This window comes from Erinaceus europaeus, chromosome 1 (genome assembly GCF_950295315.1).
Source record: "Erinaceus europaeus chromosome 1, mEriEur2.1, whole genome shotgun sequence".
Classification (NCBI taxonomy): domain Eukaryota; kingdom Metazoa; phylum Chordata; class Mammalia; order Eulipotyphla; family Erinaceidae; genus Erinaceus; species Erinaceus europaeus.
The window spans coordinates 109,147,850-109,161,860 of record NC_080162.1 but is presented as its reverse complement, the minus strand read 5'-3'; positions in this window follow the sequence as shown (position 1 = coordinate 109,161,860).

The window sequence follows — 14,011 nt, the reverse complement described above, 5'->3', positions numbered from 1 at the left end:
TTTTGAGGGTACATATTAAAATTGGAAAGATTATTTTGAAGAACAATGAAATTTCTTCACACATGGCATGCAGATGCCAATTTTTGACATGGGAACCAGATTTTAAGTTGAAATAACTATGACATCACCTCAAGAGCCGGAACTTCCAAATGAGATCATATGGCACTAGCTGCTGTTCGTGTTTGGTATTAAAAGTGTCCACTATGTACTTAGAAGTTTATCTGGAGACTGAATCAATATGGTAGACTAAAAAGACATTCTAGCTTCTCTTTATTCCTCTCCTCTTCAAAAATGTCTAAGCATGGATCGACCTGCCAATGGCCATGTCCAGTGGAGAAGCAATTACAGAAGCCAGACCTTCCACTTTCTGCACCCTATAATGATCCTGGGTCCATGCTCCCAGAGGGATAAAGAACAGAAAAGCTTCTAATGGTAGGGATGGGATATGGAACTCTGGTGGTGGGAATTGTGTGGAATTGTACCCCTCTTATCCTACAGTCTTGTTGATCATTACTAAATCAATAAAAAAATGTCTAAACATTACAGAAAAGTTAAGAGAGGTACACAATATTCATGTACATTCATCTGTGTTCTTCAAGACATGAAAGGATACTTTCCATGGATCCAACATGAGAATCTTTGCAAAATAGAGGGTAAATGAGATTGGATTTAATATGGGCCAACAAAAGTTATATAAAGGAGCAAGGAAAAGAGAAGAAAGGAAAAGGAGTACATATTTCTTTTACATTAAGAAAAAAAAAGGTAATAGTATACATGGGTTTCTATTTAGGAAAGATAGACAATTTTTAGTAATTTTTTTTTTTTTTTGCCTCCAGGGTTATCACTGGGGCTCAGTGCCTGCACTATGAATCTACTGCTCCTGGAAACCATCCTTTTATCGTTGTTGTTGCTGTTATTGTTGTTGGATAGGACAGAGAGAAATGGAGAGAGGAGAGGAGACAGAGAGGGGGGAGAGAAAGATAGACACTTGCAGACCTGCTTCACTGCTTAGGAAGTGTCCTCCCTGCAGGGCAGGGGTGGAGCTGGGGGCTGGAACCTGGATCCTTGTGCTTTGTACTATGTGTGCTTAACCAGGTGTGCCACTGCCCGGCCCCTAGTAGTTGCTTTTTTAACAGTTTTTTTTTCTTTTATTTGATGGGACAAAAAGAAACTGAGAGGGGTCAGCAGATAGAGAAGGAGAGGGAAAGGAGATAGAGAGATAGCTGCAGCACTGCTTCATTACTTGTTAAACTTTCCCCCACCCCCTGGATGTGGGGACTGGGAGTTTGAACCCCCTTTGCATGGAAATATGTGCACTCTGCCAGGTACACCTCTGCCCAGTGGTTAAAATAGCTTTTTAGTAATTTCTTTTTTTGAATTTTTTATTTGTAAAAAGGAAACATTGACAAAACCATAGGTTAAGAGGGGTACAACTTTGCACAATTTCCACCACCAGAACTCCGTATCCTATCCCATCCCCTGATAGCTTTTCTATTCTTTAACCCTCTGGGAGTATGGACCCAAGATCATTGTGGGATGCAGAAGGTTGAAGGTCTGACTTGTGTAATTGCTTCCCCACTGAACAGGTCGATCCATACTCCCAGCCTGTCTCTCTCTTTCCCTAGTGGGGAAGGGCTCTGGGGAAGCAGAGCTCCAAGGCACATTGGTGGGGTTGTCTGTCTGAGGAAGTCTGGTTGGCATCCAGATGCTAACATCTGGAACCTGGGGGCTGAAAAGAGAGTTAACATACAAAGCCAAACAAATTGTTGAATAATCATGGGCCTAAAGGCTGGAATAGTGCAGATGAAGTGTTGGGGGTCCCCCATTTTGTAGATAGCTAGTAGTCATATTTTAGTTATATTTCAAAGGGTCTGTAGCTGTATTAGTGGTTTTTTGTTTGTTTGTTTGTTTGTTTGCCTGAATGTGAAATCTGATAGGCAGGTGGATCCTAATTATTGTCTGGGGAGATGATGTCATGGCTGGGAAAAGGACCAGAAAGCTGGATCAGGGAAGAAAGTAGCTCCCTAATATGGGAAAGGGGTATAAATATTGTTGACTGTAAACCCCACTGATTTGATGTGATCTGGGGCCCATAATTAGCTTAGGAGTCTGTGTGACCTCTGCATCCCTCTAGATCTGAGCTCACATTCTGTGGTCATGAGTAGGAACATTCCATACTGCCCCAGTATTGACCCATCTTCCTCAGGTGTAGCATAGAGTATGTTGTCCAGCCTCCCTTTGGAGGATGGAACATTCTCTACTATTGTTGATCCAAGTTGAGGGCAAGGTCCTATGGGGGCCCACAAAGGGGTCTATTGTGTTGTTCCTGATAGAAATGACCGGTAACAATGGAGAGGGATTTGAGTTCTGGGCCCATCATGTCTGTTTAGGAATCTCAGGACTCCCTGATTAGGGCCACAGATGATGTAATGGCCTGATAGTGACTAAAGAGTCATCATTAAAGTATGCCAGTCTCTTGCCCTTATTCAGCTTTTGCAGTCCTTGTTTTGATGAGGTTAGCTTTGGAGTGAATGAGAGAACTTTAATAGGAAGTAGGTGAGGAAGGTATCTAAGTGGACACTATTTCATTATAAAGTTGATACTGACTACAGACTGTTGTATATTTTTGCTTTCAAGTATATATTTTGCCCTAATTTATGGATACATGTGACCATATGCTTTATCTTATGGAACTTGGTCTATATCTAGGTTTTGGGACGTTGTTAGGAAGTGAACCTCCTGGAATGGACTTTTGAGAATACTACGAAAAGAAAGGTCTCACCTGAGTGATAAGGGTGAAGGGTTGACATTCCATGCCTGATGTCTCTGGACACAGTCTGAGGTGAAGCATGCTGAGATGGTACTTGCTGCATTGATTAGGTTGGTATCAGCTGATGCAATATCATTTGCTATGACTTGAGAGAAGCATGCAGGAAAGTGAGTCCCACCCCAGAGGTTCCAGGATTGGGAGAAACATAGGCTCTATAGAGGAAGTGGGAGATTCCTGTTGTCTTAGGGTTTAAGAAGACAATAGCTAGTTATTGCTTTAATCACATTGTTTAGCAATTGGGTTAACTTTGAAAAATCCCTTTGTTAGGATTTTCTGTATCATACACACCCTCACCATAATTTATGTCCTTCGACATTATTTGCATATAGCTATGCCACTGGTTGCTTTTGTTCTCCCTGAATGAAGCTTTTAAGAGAGTCAACATATCAAAGACTCAGCCTATGTGTTAAAAAGACTCAGTCTGTGATATAAAGGTTTGAGACATTCAATCAGTTTTTCCCCTCTCATATTACTTAAATAGTGATTTATATGACTACAAATTAATAGGGGTATACATAAACACCATTCCCACCACCTTAGTAATTTCTTAATACAAAAAGGGACTGTGCTTGATGGCATTCAAGCACACAGAAAGTTATATTTATTACTAGGCTTTAATTTTATTTTACAATTGTATGAATTATTATCAATTGAGGTACCCTTGTAGGGAAAGCCAAGCAATTCAGCCTCTTAAGTTTACTCCTACTTCTGCATATGGTGGATAGTGGAAGGACTTGCTCTGTCAGACTACATAATCAAAATTTCCATCTTTACAAATCCTGTAGGCAAAATGAATAATAATCTACAAAAATTGGCTGGCAAAATAGCTCCCTTGGGTAGTGAGTGCACTGCTTCTCCATGTGGGCAATCTAAGTTTAAACCCAACCCCTGCTACACTAAAGTAGGCTTCAGTGCTATGGTCTCTCTTCTTCAGTCTCTCTCTCTCCTTCTAGGATTATTGCTGGTGCTCAGTGCTAACACTACAAATCTACTGCTTCTGGCAGCCATTTCCTCCCCCCCTTTTTATTGGATAGGACAGAGAGAAATTGAGAGAGGAAAAGAGAAAGAGAAATGGCTGAAGACCTGCTTCACTGCTTATGAAGCATCCCCCTTATAGGTAGGGGTAGGTTCGAACCCGGATCCTTGTGCATAGTACTGTGTGCACCTGCCCCCCAGCCTCTCGCTATCTTTATCTACAAAAAAGAAGAAAATTACAAAAATATTACCTCTAGGAAAGCAACAAGAATCATATATTTGTATGTGTGTGTGTGTGTGTGTGTGAGAGAGAGAGAGATATCAGGCCTTCACATATCCATCACTTCCATACTAAACTTTTTCTCCTCTCTTCTCCTCTTCCTCTCAAGAGGAAGAGACACCACAGCACTACTCTGCCATCCATGGGACTTCACTCAGTGCCATAATATTCTCATGTGGTGTCAGGGTTTAAACCCAGGATGCTGCACTTGGTCAAGTGTGTGCTTTATGAGATGATTTATCTCTTAGCCCACCTGACTTCTTAAACAAAAAATAATGGAAACTATAAAAATAAAAAAAAAATAGTTTAAGAAGCCAAAAATTGGAGGTTACAAATGACTTTCAAAAACCAAAAAATTGAGGAGAAAAATCACACCACTGGACCTACATTAAGAGTTGCTAAGGAAAAAATTATCCCAGATTGAAATACAAAAGTGGAGGAACAAATTAAGAGCAATGGAAAGGATAAATATAACATCTCTATATAAAATTCATTTTCCCCCTATATTATAGCAACTGTAAAGCAAAAAAAAAAAAAGATGCAAAATTTGTAGCAAAAATTTGAGTACTTAGGACTAAATCATTTAAAAAATTATTTATTTATTTATTATTGGATAGAGAGAAAAAATTGAGAGGAGAGGGGGGAGATAGAGAGGGAAAGAGACAGAGAGACACCCGCAGTACTGTTTCGCCACTTGTGAAGCTTTCTCCCTGCAGGTGGGGACCAGGAGCTTGAACCTGGGTCCTTGTGCACTGTAATGTGTGCACTTAACCAGGTGCCTGGCCTCTTAGGACTAAATCTTAAATAGTATAAATCTTTACACATCAACTATATACTATTCTTTGGGGGAAGAGGATTAAAGAAAATCTAAATAAATAAAGAGCTACTCCACATTTATGACTTCAAAGACCTACTGATGAAAACATGTCATTTCTCCCCAAATTTAGTTTATATATAAAGTGCAGTTTCAGTAAAAGCTGGCTGCTTCAGCTTTTTAAAATTTTTATTTGATTTTTTAAATTTTTGGTCACTGCCAAGGCTTTACTGCTCTGAGCTGAATTTTTCAGATAGGTAAAAAAAGAGGCAGATGAAGAGATGGAAAGACAACACAGCACCAAAGCTGTTTTTTTTTTTTTTTTTGGCCTCCAGGCCTATTGCTGGGGCTCAGGGCCTGCAATATGAATCCACTGCTCCTGGAGACCGTTTTTTCCCATTTTTGTTAACCTTGTTGTTGTTATTGTTATTGCTGCCATTGTTGTTGTTGGATAGGATAGAGAAATAGAACCTAACTCAACAAGACAAACACAGACTTAAATTGAAATGATGGAAAACTATCATATAAGCCAATGGCCCACAAAAAAGGGCAGGAACAGCTATTCTCATATCTGACACAATAGACTTTAAAATAGGTAAGATTAATAAAGATAGGAATGGACACTACTTAATGCTCAGAGGATCAGTCAATCAAGAGGACTTAACAATTATTAACATCTATGCACCCAATGAGAAGCCATCTAAATACATCAAACATCTACTGAAAGAGCTACAGCAATATATTAACAGCAACACATTCATAGTTCTTCTTCTTCTAGCATTTGCCCTTCTTCCGTAGCCAGTCAACAGTGTCAGGTTGAGCCTGATGTAAAATTTCGAGACCTCCTTTGAATCTGGAGAGGTGGCAGTCGTTGACTATGCATAGTAGGGGACTTCAACACCCCACTCTCTCAACTTGACAGATCATCCAGGCAGAAATTCAATAAAGACATAAGGGAGCTAAATGAAGAGATAGATAAACTAGAACTATTGGACATTTTCAGAGTCATTCATCCCAGGAAACTGGAATACACATTTTACTCAAATCCACATGGGTCATTCTCAAGGATAGACCATATGTTAGGCCACAAAGACAGCATCAGCCAATTCAAGAGCATTGAAATCATCCCAAGCATCTTCTCAGACCACAGTGGAATTAAACTAACACTTAACAATCAACAAAAGATTAGTAACAGTCCCAAAATGTGGAAGCTCAACAGTATACTTCTTAACAACTTCTGGGTCAAAGAAGAAATAAAGGAAGAAATGAAAATGTTCCGAGAATTCAATGAAAATGAAGACACAAGCTATCAAAATATTTGGGACACAGCTAAGGCAGTACTGAGAGGGAAGTTCATAGCTATACAAGCACACATTAGGAAACAAGAAAAAGCACAAAAAAAACAGCCTGATTGCACATCTTAAAGACCTAGAAGAAGAAGAACAAAGAAACCCTAAAGCAACCAGGACAGAAATCACTAAAGTTAGGGCCGAAATAAATAACACTGAAAATAAGAAACCCATACAAAAGATCAACGAAAGTAAATGTTGGTTCTTTGAAAGAGTGAACAAAATCAACAAACCTTTAGCCAGACTCACAAAACAAAAAAGGGAAAAGACCCAAATAAATCGGATACTAAATGAAAAGGAGTTATCACAACAGACACTGCAGAAATTCAACATATCATGCGAGGCTTCTATGAACAACTATATGCCACCAAGCTAAAGAACCTGGAAGAAATGGACGATTTCCTAGATACCTATCAACTTCCAAAACTAAGTAAAGAGGAAGTAGATAACATGAACAGGCCCATAACAGCTAATGAAATTGAGACAGTTATCAAAAATATCCCCAGAAATAAAAGTCCTGGACCAGATGGTTTTACAAATGAATTCTACAAAACCTTCAAAGAAGAATAATACCTCTACTTTTAAAAGTCTTCCAGAAGATTGAAGACACTGGAATACTCCCTGCCAGCTTCTATGAAGCCAACATCACTCTGATACCAAAAGCAAACAGGGACACAACCAAAAAAGAAAACTACAGACCAATATCTCTGATGAACATAGATGCAAAAATACTGAACAAAATTCTAGCCAACCGGATACAACAGTATATCAAAAAGATTGTTCATCATGACCAAGTGGGGTTTATCCCAGGCATGCAAGGTTGATTTAATATATGTAAATCAATCAATGTGATCCACCACATCAACAAAAGCAAGACCAAAAACCACATGGTCATATCAATAGATGCAGAGAAAGCCTTTGACAAAATCCAACAACCCTTTATGATCAAAACACTACAAAAAATGGGAATAGATGGAAAATTCCTGAAGATAGTGGAGTCTATATATAGCAAACCTACAGCCAACATCATACTCAATGGTGAAAAACTGGAAGCATTTCCCCTCAGATCAAGTACTAGACAGGGCTGCCCACTATCACCATTACTATTCAACATAGTGTTGGAAATTCTTGCCATAGCAATCAGGCAGGAGCAAGGAATTAAAGGGATACAGATTGGAAGAGAGGAAGTCAGACTCTCCTTATTTGCAGATGACATGATAGTATACATGGAAAAACCTAAGGAATCCAGCAAGAAGCTTTGGAAATCATCAGGCAATACAGTAAGGTGTCAGGCTATAAAATTAACATTCAAAAATCAGTGGCATTCCTCTAAGCAAACACTAAATTAGAAGAAATTGAAATCCAGAAATGAATTCCTTTTACTATAGCAACAAAAACAATAAAATATCTAGGAGTAAATCTAACCAAAGAAGTGAAAGACTTGTATACTGAAAATTATGAGTCACCACTCAAGGAAATTGAAAAAGACACAAAGAAGTGGGAAGATATTCCATGTTCATGGGTTGAAAGAATTAACATCATCAAAATGAATATACTAACCAGAGCCATCTACAAGTTCAATGCTATCCTCATCAAGATCCCAAGCACATTTTTTAGGAAAATAGAAAAAATGCTACAAATGTTTATCTGGAAACAGAAAAGGCCTAGAATTGCCAAAACAATCTTGAGAAAAAAGAACAGAACTGGAGGCATCACACTCCCAGATTTAAAACTGTATTATAGGGCCATTGTCATCAAAACTGCTTGGTACTGTAGCATGAATAGACATACTGACCAGTGGAATAGAATTGAGAGCCCAGAAGTGAGGCCCCACACCTATGGACATCTAATCTTTGACAAAGGGGCCCAGACTATTAAATGGGGAAAGCAGAGTCTCTTCAACAAATGGCGTTGGAAACAATGGGTTGAAACATGCAGAAGAATGAAACTGAACCACTGTATTTCACCAAATACAAAAGTAAATTCCAAGTGGATCAAGGACTTGGATGTTAGACCAGAAACTATCAGATACTTACAAGAAAATATTGGCAGAACTCTTTTCCACATAAATTTCAAAGACATCTTCAATGAAACGAATCCAATTACAAAGAAGACTAAGGCAAGTATAAACCTATGGGACTACATCAAATTAAAAAGCTTCTGTACAGCAAAAGAAACCACTACCCAGAACAAGAGACCCCTCACAGAATGGGAGAAGATCTTTACATGCCATACATCAGACAAGAGTTTAATAACCAACATATATAAAGAGCTTGCTAAACTCAACAAGACAACAAATAACCCCATCCAAAAATGGGGGGAGGACTTGGACAGAATATTCACCACAGAAGAGATCCAAAAGGCCGGGAAACACATGAAAAAATGCTCCAAGTCTCTGATTGTCAGAGAAATGCAAATAAAGACAACAATGAGATACCACTTCACTTCTGTGAGAATGTCATACATCAGAAAAGGTAACAGCAGCAAATGCTGGAGAGGGTGTGGGGTCAAAGGAACCCTCCTACACTGCTGGTGGGAATGTCAATTGGTCCAAACTCTGTGGAGAACAGTCTGGAGAATTCTCACCAGGCTACAAATGGACCTACCCTATGACCCTGCAATTCCTCTCCTGGGGATATATCCTAAGGAACCCAACACATCCATCCAAAAAGATCTGTGTACACATATGTTCTTGGCAGCACAATTTGTAATAGCCAAAACCTGGAAGCAACCCAGGTGTCCAACAACAGATGAATGGCTGAGCAAGTTGTGGTAGATATACACAATGGAATACTACTCAGCTGTAAAAAATGGTGACTTCACCAATTTCAGCAGATCTTGGATGAATCTTGAAAAATTCATGTTAAGTGAAATAAGTCAGAAACAGAAGGATGAATATGGGATGATCTCACTCTCAGGCCGAAGTTGAAAAACAAGATCAGAAAAGAAAACACAAGTAGAACCTGAAATGGATTTGACATATCGCACCAAAGTAAAAGACTCTGGGGTGGCTGGGTGGGGAGAGTACAGGTCCATGAAGGATGACAGAGGACCTAGTGGGGGTTGTATTGTTATATGGGAAACTGGGGAATGTTATGCATGTGCAAACTATTGTATTTACTGTTGAATGTAAAACATTAATTCCCTAATAAATAAATAAGTAAAGGAGAAAAAAAGGATAGAGAAATCGAGAGAGGAGGGGAAGACAGAGAGATAGAGAGATAGACACCTGCAGACCTGCCTCACAGCCTGTGAAGCGACTCCCCTGCAGGTGGGGAGCCAGGGGCTCCAACCGGGATCCTTCCGCCAGTCCTTGTGCTTTGCGCCACCTGCGCTTAACCTGCTGCGCTACTACCCGACTCCCTTCACTTTGAAATCTTAAAAATGTTATTTATTTAACTATTAGTATTAATGGCAGAAACTATACTAATTAACCCTAATGGTTACTAATGGTTAAATTAAAAAAAAAAAAACATTTAGTCACTACCTGCCAAGCCCTTCCCCCTCTTTTTTCCTCCTATTTTTCTTTTGGTCTTTTTTTTTTTTTTTGTCTTTTCCTCTCTTCATCCTTTGGAAACTACCAAGCTCCCACATTTTCTACATTCTGAATCTGTATTTTACTCTATGGCAGAGACTAATTGCTGGCCACATACTCATTTTCCTTTCTGTCTCTAATACACAAAGCCCTACTTTGTTATAGAGCACAAAGGAGCCAAAAGATGACACTTCACAGCTAGTTGTGCCTCTGCTTATAGTTCCAACCAGTATATATACATTCAGGAATTGATAGGACTTTTGAGAAATCTCTTGAGAAATGAAAGCTGTTCCCCTTGCCTTCCATATTCTCTCCTCCTGCTTAAATTTTGTTCGAGGTGACTGGAGTTTGAACAGTCATTTTTGGCACATATACTAAGCCAAAATTTGAAAGAAACCTGGGTCCCTGACAACAATGAAAATTTCATTCTGACAGGGCTTCCTGTCTCTGGACTGCTTTCAGATGTAAGAGAAACAATTATGTTAGCTCTTTATATCATAACAATTGGGTGGCTTATCCATAGTTTCTTAATAATTGAAACTCCCAAAGACAAAGGCCCATAATAACTGTAATAGATTTACAGATTTAAATTAATTAAAATTTCTACTAGAAATCAAACTATACCATCTCATATGTTGCCATCTGCTGATGAGTTTTTTTTCCAAACTGTTACAAGGTATATCTTTTTGTACAAAAAACTATAGAATTAAAAGTTTTCGGGAGTCGGGCGGTAGCGCAGCGGTTAAGCGCAGGTGGCGCAAAGCACAAGGACCGGCATAAGGGTCTCGGTTCAAGCCCCTGGCTCCCCACCTGCAGGGGAGTCGCTTCACAAGTGGTGAAGCAGGTAAAAAGGGAGACGGGCTGTAGCACAGCGGGTTAAGCGCAGGTGGCGCAAAGCACAAGGACCGGCATAAGAATCCCGGTTCGAGCCCCGGCTCCCCACCTGCAGGGGAGTTGCTTCACAGGCGGTGAAGCAGGTCTGCAGGTGTCTATCTTTCTCTCCTCCTCTCTGTCTTCCCCTCCTCTCTCCATTTCTCTCTGTCCTATCCAACAATGACAACAACAATAATAACTACAACAATAAAATAACAAGGGCAACAAAGGGAATAAAAAAAATTTCAATATCTTCAAGAATTTTTTTTCAATAATCATAAAAATTCTAAATCGAAGAGCACATAAATATCCATTACTGAATAGCAAATTTTAAGTCAAGTTTATTTAAATACAGCTGACACTTTTAATTCAAGTTTTATAATTTTATTAGGCCTTATTAAATATTCCTATATGCCTAAAATGATTTATATTTATAGTTAACAAAGTGAAAATTAAAGCAGGAAATCTGTAGTATTATGGACTGACTGGTGCTATCACTGAGACATAAGCAACTCATGTGCTTTCAAAAAAAACAAAACAAAACAAAATAACACCACACTTATTTCTTCATTTTTTCTCTCCAGTCACAAGGGCTTAGTGCGGACACTAGGAATCCACAACTTCTGGCCGACTTTTTCTTCTCTTTTCTTTTTTCTTTTTTCCTTCCTTTTCATTTAGTACATCAGAGAGAAATTGAGAGAGAAGGGGGGGATAGAGTAGGAGAGAGAAGGATAGACACCTACAAACCTGCTTTGCCACTTGTGAAGTTTCCCCTTTGCAGGTGGGGAGCTGGGAGCTTAAACTTGCATGTATCCTTGCACATAGTACTGGGTGTGCAACCGCCAGGCCACCCACAATATTTATTTCTTTATTTTAATGAAAGAGAGTTATGTAAGGGAAGAGATACAGAGAAAAAGACCAGAGCACTGCTCAGCTCGGCCTTTTGGTGGTGCTGGGAATTGAACCTAGGACCCCAGAGCCTCAGGCATGAAAGTCTTTTGCAGAGTCATTTGCTGTTTCCCCAGCCCTTCATGTGACCGATTTATTAAATTATTATTATTATTATCATATTTTCTTTTTTCTCTCTTTTTAAAATTTTATTTATAAAAAAGAAGCACTGACAAAACCATAGGATAAGAGAGGTACAACTCCACACAGTTCCCATCACCAGAACTCCGTATCCCATCCCCTTCCCTGATAGCTTTCCTATTCTGTAACCCTCTGGGAATATGGACCCATCATCATATTTTCTTTACCAAATTCACCACTGATAGGTCCCTTTAAGGTGCAGACTTATGGCAGTGCTTTGGCTGGGAAGGTGGAGTCACTTCTCTGGGAGCATGAACTTCCAAATGTTGCCTTGTCACTAGCTCACTGCTAGCACTAGTTGACAGTTTACAATTCAGGGAGCTTCCAAGAACATGGAGTTCCTTCTGCAGTGTCTGCACAGTACATCATGCCCAGATTCAGGTTCAGAATCTGAGGGAATGACAATTTATCTCACACAGTGCTGAGTCCAAGAAGTGCTGACAGATCTTGGGGTTTGTTTGGGGAGAACATGGAGCTCTAACATCTGGAGATGTCATCACACTGGATCCTCATGCTTCCTGATCTTTATATTTGAGTCATAGTTTGCATATATTAACTTTTCCTTTTTATGTGAGTGGGAAAATGTACTTATTTAATTAAAAGAAGGTTTTGTATTAATATGCCTAGACAATATTCAAAATGTCTTCACTAATATTTTTATTATTTATTGGATAGAGACAGCCAGAAATCGAGAGGGGAGAGGGAGAGAGACAGAGAGACACTTACAGCACTGCTTCACAACTTGGAAAGCTTTCCCTCTGCAGGTGGGGACTGAGGCCTCAAACCTGAGTCCTTGTACATTGCAACATGTGTGCTCAACCTGGTGCACCACCACTGGGCCCTTCAGTTTTCTTTGTCTTGTAAATCATTGTTTTTATATTTTAATTTTTATATTACAGAATTACATGTCAGCAGGGGTTTGAATCCACACTGTTTCCACCACCAGAGCTCTGAATCTTCAGTCTCCCCACTGCAATCCACATCAGTTCCCCTAAGGTTGTAGACATGGGCCAACCATCATCTCTACAACTATCTGTCCACATTTATACATAATTGCACCTTTTTTTTCCTGATTTAATCTCTTCCCTTCCAAGCCACTCTTGATGGCATAACTACCTTTAAATGTCTCTCTCCTTTTCCTTCTCTCTCTCTGGGTGCTGATGGAGCTGGAGTTCAGAGTCCTCTTACTTCATCCTATCACTTCTCCCCCCATTGGGAGTATGGATCAAGGTTGTTTATGGGGAGCAGAAGGTAGGAGTTCTGGCTCCTGTAATTGCTTCTCCACTGAACATGGGCATTGACAGGTTGATCCATACCCCCAGCCTGTTTCTATCTTTCCCTAGTGGACCAGACCAGAGTCCAGGACACATTGGTGAGGTCATCTGCCCAGAGAAGTTGGGATGGAGTCATAGTAGCATCTGTAACTTGGAAGGTGGCATGACCTAAGTTGAGACAAAATGGTTAATGAAAAGAAACCAAAAAGTAGGATTATAGCAGATGAGGTTAGGGGTTTTAGGGTAAAAGAAAGCTAGAAAATCCATTTTAGGCATGTTCCTGGGGGCACTTAATTATGGTGGTTTTGCTTGAGTTTGGTAGCTGGCTTGAAGTTGCATAAGAAAATTGTCTGAGAGAATGGTGTCAGAGTAGAGAAAAAGGGCTAGAAAGTTGGATCAGGGTAGAGAGTAGCTCTCATTCTTGAGAAAACAAATTCTGTGGCTATTTACCTCCATCCATCTGCTCCTGGGCCCATATATGGTGTTTGAGAATGGTGGTCATATTGAAATCTAGAGAGCACTTTAAGGCTTCTCCCATTTCACTTTTGCAATCTAATAGTTTCCTCTCAAACTTTGTATGCAATGCACGCTTCATGACCATGAACATTTATCTTAATTAGTTCCCGTTTCTTTTAAAATTTTATATGTTTATTAATGAAAGGTTGAGGAGGAGGAGAGAACCAGAGGATCTCTCTGGCAAACTTGATGCTGGATATAGAACGTGGGATCTCATGCTTGAGAGGCCAATGTCCTATCTCCTGTGGCATCTCCATTACCTACTTATTCATAGTAAGAGCTCAATCAAAATGTACTGTAAAGAGAGCACAATATATATATATTTTTCCTCCACAAGAGCATTGCTCAATTTTGGCTTATAATGATGCCAGGGGGATTGAACCTGGGACTTTGGAGCCTCAGGCATGAGAGTCTTTTTGGATAACCGTTATGCTGTCAAACACATGGACCCTTCTGTGGGCCCCCATAGGACCTTG